This window comes from Pteropus alecto, unplaced genomic scaffold, assembly GCF_000325575.1.
Source record: "Pteropus alecto unplaced genomic scaffold, ASM32557v1 scaffold101, whole genome shotgun sequence".
In the NCBI taxonomy this organism is placed as follows: Eukaryota; Metazoa; Chordata; class Mammalia; order Chiroptera; family Pteropodidae; genus Pteropus; species Pteropus alecto.
This window is the reverse complement of record NW_006432945.1, coordinates 6,761,514-6,769,538: the sequence shown is the minus strand read 5'-3', so window position 1 is coordinate 6,769,538 and position 8,025 is coordinate 6,761,514. Positions and strand designations below refer to the sequence as shown.

The 8,025-nt window shown below is 40.2% G+C and overlaps 1 pseudogene; it reads left to right on the top strand.

Moving 5' to 3' along the window:
* The first annotated feature begins 7,558 nt into the window (after positions 1–7,558).
* LOC112476455 lies at positions 7,559–7,677 on the top strand (annotated as a pseudogene).
* The last annotated feature ends 348 nt before the right edge of the window (positions 7,678–8,025 follow it).

Here is an 8,025-nt window from a genome sequence, read left to right as displayed (position 1 = left end):
AGAGGGCTGGGGGTTTAGCCTTCCGATCGATGGCGCTGGCAGGTTGCGTATTTTGTTGAACTAATGTCTGAACTTGCTTTCTGGGGCCACTTGTTAAGTGGGCTCGAGACCATGGTGCTGTGGAGTGGGGTTAAATTGGTTAAATGGATGAGGAGGGTCCTGGAGAGGGTGAAAGGCCGTGATGGGGAGATTAACCTCCGTGATGAAGTCTTGGGGTCAACAGAAGAAGGAATGGAAGATTCAGTCAAAGGGGTGGAAGCCTGGGAGAGATGGAATAAAGTAGGGGATCATAACTAAGAAGTGGGGGTATCAAAGCAGGTCACAAGTGATTGGTGAACAGTAGCTTTCTGTAGTTACCTGTCAGCAGCAGGGTTAACCAGTTTAAGGTCAAGGCAAAGGGTACAATAAACACTTTAAACAACGCTCACGTTACTGATACTTCTACACCCTGGTGGTTTCAGGGGACACGACCCAGAGACTGAAGAGAGGCCCTGGAAAATGGGCTGATTCTTCTAAGGGCCACAGTACACTGATGAGCCCAGAGAGAAAGCTGACTACTTAGTAGGCACTGTGGGAAGCCCGCTCCGACTGTCACCGCCCAGGCTCTTATAATCTGGCAAGCCAGGTGTCTGCCGCTCTCAGCAAATCTTAAAGAGATGGTGGCGATGGAAGCTGTTATTTATCTCTCAGATGGCGAAGTCTCTCCTCTACCCATCGCCAGGAGAAGACAGGGCATTCGTAGAGTACTAGGCCTCTGGTCAACAACCACTAAGTTTAAAGCTTGAACTCCATCGAGATTCACTGACAGCTCGCTATGTCTGCACTGAGATCACATGAAGAATTCTGATTCGTAGGCTCCCAGAATTAATTTCTTCCACCCTCTCAGCTGGAATGCTGAGATAGCAGAGGGTTTGCTCACTGGCTGTGAGAGAATGCAGCAGTTGGTAAGATGGGCAGGGAGCCTGTTTGAAGACCCCGTTGTGAGCTGGGCACTGTCTGCAAATGCTGCAGTTCAAAACAAAACAAAACAAGATCATCCAACAGACCCGGTGCCTTTTAGCAGGGGAACAAAAGCTGTGCTGTGTTAAAATAATGGGATGAGTTTCTACTGTGGGGGTGAGCCTAGTTTTCAAGGGCGTGAGTTGGCTCAGTGATACATGTGGAAATGTTAATGTCTGCTCCTCTGATCTTGGCTGTGACAGCACTCTCCCTCATCACCCAAAGTTAAGAATGCGTGATGGGTACGGAAATGATAGGGAGTAACGATATGTGGGACTGAGTAATCATAAACCAAGACTGGAAGAGTAGTTTTAATCTAGGCTTGTCAAAATAACTCTGTGTCTACATTAGCTATTGTGTTGGTTAAACAATGATAAGAGCTGCGTTGGATCATTCTGGAACACTGCAACTTAAAAAAATTAGTACCTTAAGAGAAAATATAATTAGGTCTTCGGTCGTCAGCCCTTTTCTTAGACAACAGTGCATTCAGGCCTTTTGCGGATGGGGAGGGAAGGAAAGGAAGAGGGGCTGCAGGAGGTTGGAAGCTGCCTATGACCAGCCCACTCAGCGCTTGGAGGTCATGACAAGGAGTGTGGATCTTATCCTAGGAGTAATGAGAAGTTACAGGAGTGCTGTCCACGGGGGAGTGTGCACGGGATCTGGTTTGTGTTTCTGGAAGCTTACTCTGGCTGCCGTGGAGTACAGCCATATTAGATGCAGAGGGAGAGAAGTTCCTATTCTGATTCTGGTCATGTAGCTGGTGAAAGGCCGATTCCCAAGTGACGGTGGCAACACAGGGAAGCAACTCGGAGGCATGAAATGAGCAGGACAGCACTGTAGCAAGAGGTTAGCACTGCCCACATTTCTCACTGGTTTGCTAAAGCAGCCAGAATCAAAGGAGATATGCATATAAGAGACTTCTTTGAAGCTTCGTTTAAAGAGAAGCCATGCTCAGGAACAGGCTTGAAAAAATGGAAAATGGGAGATAAATGTCAGCCTTGTCATGCTTACGGGGCTGGCACCCATCAGTGTGCTGGGCAGACTCCCCGGAGCAGGCCCCAAACAGAAGGCTCCCTTGCCGTGCTCCTCCCACCCTGACGAGGAGTCTACAGGGACTCGCTTCCAGAAAGACCATCTGGGATTTGAAGTCCACCCCTTTCACTCCTTATTGAGACAGACTTCCTACCTCTGGGCCGTTCTCCCTGCATCCGGGGATGAGCATCTGTTCTCCCCGTAGCCAGGTGTGGGTGCGCTGTGCCCTTTCGCATTGTACCATGCAGAGAGCAGACAAACAGCTTCTCTTTGTCTCCTGATTTTAGTGCAAAAATTCTTATATTACCTAGAGGAAATTTCAGGGTAGAGATTACATGCAGTCCGTCTCATCTCCTTTGTTCGGAGTCAGTTGGCAATGAAGAAGCCCCTCGTTTTGCCTCCACGTTGGCGGAAGGAAGCCGGGGGACACTCTGGTGACCGCTCTGCGTACGTCTGTAACACTGGACCCTGTCTGCTTCATCCTGACTCCCGCCCTCTAGAGCCAGACTGGACTGGTTCAGCTGACCTGTTTTTTTCTTTCTCGCTTCTGAGGTTTCTAGAGAAGCAAAGTTCCTTTAGTGTGGCCACAGACTTATCTCTTCAGCCGCAAGCTGGGAGGTTTTTCTTGAAGCCACTTGACCCTCCAGGCAGCTAGCAGCCTCTGACCTTTGCCCTTGGACATTGCCAGATTCACTTTTTCTGCCACAGGGACTGGGCTCCTTGTCACTCCGTTGAGACTCGTCTCTCTATGTGCACAATCTTATCTCTAGCGAAGCCTTGGCTTTCTAGTCTGCCTTTCTCTGTTGAATTTCATTTCTCTTTAGCAAGACTTTACCACCCAACCTTCCAGACACAGGTTAGTGTGGCCCGTCCTGTCATGTTTTCCATCTTAAGCACCGAGACCTGATAAATGTGAAACAAACTTGTTCTCCTGTCATATCCCGGGCTCTATGCAATACATTTTACAGCTGTGATAGATTGTGACAGTCCAGCTCAGTTATTTTAAAGGTCATCTCTGGCTTTTTATTAATTTGATTTCTTTTAAAGTTTTTCTAAAAGTTATTTTTTTATTTTAAAATTTCCGCCTCTATATATGATTTTTCTGAATATCTGGATCCCCCAGATTTATTAATATATCTCTCTAAATATCTACGGTTTTTCTTGAAGAATATTGGGCTCTCTATATATCTAAGGTTCAATAGTTTTTATAAAAAGCTCTCAGGATATTTTTAAATGTACATTTTGAATTTTAAATTGAGATGTGTCAGATCTTTTTACTTCAGTAATTACAGTTAAAAGTAATTTTAGCTCTAATTTTCAAAAGAGGTACATCCCAATAATTATAATTGTTCCAGTATGCATTAGTAAAAATTCATATTTCTATTATTATAGAACAAAGGTTCATTGGACTTGCCCCTTTGCCCAGCATTCTGGCTCAGTTGCAAGTACAGGAAGAAGGATTAAGGTAGTCGGGGGGAGTCTGTACCTTAAGTGCTTCACAAATACAGGCGTGATGGGCTGGGGAGGGGGAAAAACTGTTTGCCTTGAGTCTTGCTTGGGTCAAGCTTTGAGAGCTATAATGACTTCTCAGAACTCAGGGAAGGCAGCTCACTGACCATTCTTGGATCTTTCCCCCCACAGTTATATAAATTCCCCTGAGGCTTAATTATACATAAAAATGTAGACAGAAAAGTCATTAAGCGGCTTATTCCAAGGTCAAAGTACCTGTGGATTCTCCACCTGCTTTTTTGTTAGGTTACATATTAGTATTTATAGGTAATAGATAATGAACTAAATGCTAGAATGTTTTAGGACTCAAGCAGAAAAGTGTTTTGCATAAAATCCAGTACTCACTGGCTTTGACGTGGGCCCATATGGATGTCTCTCTCCTTCTCTTCCTTACTCCTGACTTAGAAAAGAAGAGCCTTTACAGTGATTTTTCAGTCTTTGTAGATTTTTGAGTCTTTGTAGAATTCCAAGTTTACTTCACTTTGATCTATGGCTTTTACAATTTATGCATCAGTGGAGCCTATTATGGGAGTCTTGTTTTTTCTTTTTAAAAAATTAGAAACAAATGGAATACAGTTTAGAGATATAATCTTTTTTTCCTTTTTCCTTCTCTCTATTCATATTCCTTCCACCTGTTCTATCAAGATGATATTCTTTATATGAGCACTCTATGTTTACTGTGGACAAATGAGAAAATACAGAATAGCAATAGAAGAAACTTACCCCAAATTCTGCCATGTAGAGGTCACCAGCTTGGTTTATAGCAGTGTTCTCATCGGTGCCTTGACACACCAGTTTCTATCAACTCTTCCTAGGGGTGCTGTCTACCTTGGATCTGTATATAAAATTTATTGTTACTAGAACCATAGAGAGGTAAACTGTTCCAGAGACTAAGTATAGCAGGATAATGAAAAAACAATAATACTGCAGTGTAATGTACATTTAATGCCAAGGAAAGATTGCACCCGTGGCATGTTTGCCATCCTGTGGAACCACGTGGCTTTGTGAGGACAGAGCCCTGTCAGGGCAGTAAACATTTTGGCTCAAACAGATGCAAACTGCTTCATTACAAACTGAATAGTATGGGATCGCACAGTGCTCTTTTCCTTTTAAAAGTCTTTGAAATCTTTTAAGTGTCTGGCCCCATTTATAATTAAAGAAATATTAATTGAAACAAATCTGAGCTCTGCTACTACTTATTAAATTAGCAAAAAAAATTAGTTACAATGGCAAAATCCAAAGCTAATGGAGGTGTGGGAGCACAGATACATTCATATGTTGCTAGTGACATTTCATTTGCTCCAATGATTCTGGTGTGCATTTTGTCCAATTATAAGAGCAATAAAACTTATTTTGTGCCTTTTACTCAGTCATCACTCACATTATGGGATATAGCTCAAGGAAATAATAATAATAAAAGAAGGCAATTTATATAAAGATTTAGATTATAGATAATCAGGAAAATCATTGTCAAGAGACTCCCCTTCTGCTTCATCATTCTTAGAAATGTGTATTATCTTCTTAGGAGAGCTCTTCAAAGTAATGAAGTCTTTAAATGTGACCGAGCCTGCGGAGGAGAAAGGTTTCTCTGGTCTAAGTGGAAGGGTATTGTCGGTGACTTTCTGTACAGAATAAGCTGTTTGTGAATTTCCTTTATTTCTATGAAATTGCTCCAATTTATACACTAATACTGATTTGAAAGATAATGGAATGCAGAATTAACAGGGATCTTAGAGGATATTTCATTTAAGTCACTAGCCGAGACCGGATCGCCTCTAAGTACATAGCCACATGTCTGGTCATTGCTTGATCAACTCATTACCCTTTACATTACTTAGAAAATTCTTCCTTATGTTAAAACAAAATCAACCTACTTGAAACGTCCACCTACTAATTTCATTTCGGCCATCGGGGGACATGCAGTATAAATATGGTTTTCCTCTGTCTTGTTTTTTTTTATCCCTCCCTGGGACAAAAAGCTTAAGCTCTTTTAGACTTGCCTCCGATGTTCAACATGTTATTTTTTTCCCCCTCGGGAAGCATGCCAGTTTCTACTCAAAGCATTGCAGAAGAAAATGACCGGAATACCTGGGTATAATCTAAATACTGCAGAAAGGCTAGTAGGATTGTTCATTCTCGGCACCACACTGTATGAATGTTAAGACCTTGTTGGTTTTTATCCTTGCCATTTACCTATATCGTGTGTGTATACAACGAAAACCTGTTAGTATTTTCATTCGTGTGGCTGTTTAGGTTCTTCTCCTCTATCCTGTTGAATTGCTTATTTGAATCAAACTGTGGTTCTTCATCTATGCATGTGTGTGTGTGTAATGTAATGAGAAATAATTTAGATACACTAACAAGCACTAATCTGAATTTTCGCATGTGTAAATGTCCACATGTAACCACCTCCTAGATCAATGTAGAATTTTTCCAACACCCAGAAGGTTCTCTCATACCCCCCACAGTCATTTTGGGGAACTATAACAGTCTATTTCCATAGATTAATTTTGCCTGTCTGAACTTCAGATGAATGGGATTGTGCAATTCTAGTCCTCACATTGTGTCTCTGAGATTTACTCATATTGTTGAGTGAGGCAGAAGCTTATTCTTTTTTTTTTATTGCTATGTAGTGTTCCATAGTATGAATTATACCACAATTTTTTAAAAAAAATTACTTTTTAAATTAATTTTAATTAATTAATTTTTTTAATTGAAGAAATTATTTAAATTTTTTTCCCTCTGTCTTGAATTATACCACAACTTTGAATGTATTCAGCTGCTTTGCTTTTTTGACAATTCTAGTATATTTCTTTTGGAAAATATGAGTATGCGTATCTGTTGGTTATATACTCAGGAGTGGAATTGATGAGTCATGAAGTGTATACATGTTTTGCTTAGTACACACTGCCAAAGAATTTTCCAAAATGGTTGTTTATATTCTCATTAGTAATGTATAGAGTTCCAGTTCTTTATATCCTCTCCAGCACTAGCTATAATGTCCTTTTAGCCATTTTAAAGAGGTGTATGGTGTTATTGTTGTTTTAATTTACATTTTCCTGATGACTGATTATCCATATAATTATACTATAAAATTAATTGCATGATTTAGCTCTGTTGAAGTGATTTTGAATCGCTACTTTGTTATACCATGAATTTGCTATTCTACTTAACTTCTTGCTACTCTCTCATTTTATTTCTGTCGCTTAGCCTCTAAGTCCCCATAATATAGGGATGTGAACAGGCTATTGTATCAAGCCCGTCAAAGTTGATATCAGTGTTTTGATTGGCATCCTTGGATAAGACATTCACCCAATTATGAAACCAGCCTAACTATATGCTTATCAGTCTGCATTTCACCATGCTGTCCAGTAAAGTTATCTAGAAATATTGCAATTCAGATCCTCTCATGCCTATAGTATTTTTCTGATCTGTCAGTCTAGTTGGCACTCCTATCAAAAATGGAGTAGATTTAAGTCGGAATTGCTTGTGATTCTAGAGTGGCCCCCATTAATCATTTGTTCCCTCTCTGTGAGCTCACGAGTCATCCTTCTGATTTTGTAGTAATATAACTTCAGCTTTATACATGTAGGACAGCATTTATAACTTCTTACTTGAAACAAAAGTATGATTTACAGTGGTCTCCTTGTTTCATTCAATTGCTGTATTTAAACCGATTTTATTTTTTATAAATTAAATCCTTAAAGATTTTAAGACAACGGTATAGCAAGTATTTTTTTTTTTTTTGGAGGATGGGAATTAAGAAGTCTTTTACAATATAAATAATTATTCTAATTTATCTTTAAACTTGAATTTCTAATTATCTGATATTCCTAATCACAAGTATATTAAAGTAATGCTTTGCTTTTTAAAATGGGCAGAATGGTGGGGAAAAAAGAGTAGTGAGATTTTTTAAAAAGATAGATTAAGACTATAAACTGCTATAGATAATTTGATAAAATTATCTTGGTCTATTAAATAGGATCTCAGTGGGCTTAAAAAGATAGTCACCTTTTGGGTCTACGGCCATGCCACCCTGAACAAGCCTGATCCTGTCTGATCTCGGAAGCTAAGCAGGGTCAGGCCTGGTTAGTACTTGGATGGGAGACCACCTAGGAAGACCAGATGCTGTAGGTGTAAAAAATAAAAAGTAAGGGATTGTAAACTGACAAGGTCCTTGCAATCTGTGAGGTCAACCAAGGTTTGCCTTGCCTAAAAAAAAAATAAAATAAAATAAATTTAAAAAGTTTAGTTCTGGCATCTGAAGACCAGAATCTGCTCAAAGCTGATCTCTTTCTAAAATAAGATTCTTAAATCATGTTAGGTGTCTCTGCTGAAGAGAAACTGGTGTAAAAAAGTAAAAAGAATGGCCACTTTGCTAAGCCTGTCCAATTTCTGTTATTCCTCCAGCTTTCCCTCTTGGCAAATAGGGTTACCGGTCCTAACACTCCCATCAGGGCCCAGCAGAGAACCAGAAGCAGCCCC